This window comes from Nematolebias whitei, chromosome 1 (assembly GCF_014905685.2).
Source record: "Nematolebias whitei isolate Nwh7 chromosome 1, NemWhi1, whole genome shotgun sequence".
NCBI classification, from domain to species: Eukaryota; Metazoa; Chordata; class Actinopteri; order Cyprinodontiformes; family Rivulidae; genus Nematolebias; species Nematolebias whitei.
Genome location: NC_056498.1, coordinates 75191438 through 75192369, shown reverse-complemented (window position 1 = coordinate 75192369; position 932 = coordinate 75191438).

Genomic DNA, 932 nt, shown 5'->3' with positions numbered 1-932 from the left:
TATATATATATATATATATATATATATATATACATATATATATTTCTTAATGCCAAAAGGCTTTAATTTAGCTTTAATTTAGAAAAACAACAGTTTTGTGGCATGAACTGAATTAATTTCTTTAAGCAAATTAAGCAATTGAAAGACCATCATCCAAGTGTGGCGAGTCCATATTTTTTGCAAGGGTTTATGTTACAGATATGAATAGTGTTTTAAAAATATGATACTAAAAGTTAGGAGCTAAAAAATGTTGCATGAGTATAATGAGAAAACAAAAGGTTGTCGTCTATTGAAAACTAACATAACAATTACTTTCCCTTGAGAAAAAAATAAAGCCTTGTTTGAAAATAAAAATACCACATCTGTGTTTTAGTAGAAATTGTGCTGAGGAACTAATTGAGCACACGATAACTGTAAAGTCCATAAAAACAGAGTCTAAATATACAAACAGTAAAGCTTAAACACTTATCCCACCCCTATGCATGGCCAAAATACTTTAACACACTCATATTGCCTGTTATTTTCAAATATTCATGTTCAAGCAACAAATTGTTCCAGTTGTTCGTCTGTAATGACTAAAGCTGCTGCCAAAGAGTAAATGCATAAAGAAAAACATTTATGCAGCTTATTAGTAACATCATTCATGTAAGGAGGTTGAAGTGTAGCTGTAAGATGTTTTTTTTCTTAATGAGAATCTTTAAAGTGGGTTTGTGTGGAGTGGGTCTGAGCAGTCAGTATACTTCCCAGCAGAAGATATCAGTCAGATGGTTTCAGTGTAGAGAATCAGGGAGGATTTTATGTTTGTGTGCTGCCTGCGATCACATACTGTAGATCTCGTTCACTGCAACAAGTCCCTTAGATCAGTGGTTATTAAAACTGATGTCCTGAGCCGGTGCTTAGGTAGCCGCAAAAAAAAAAAAAAAAAAAAAAAA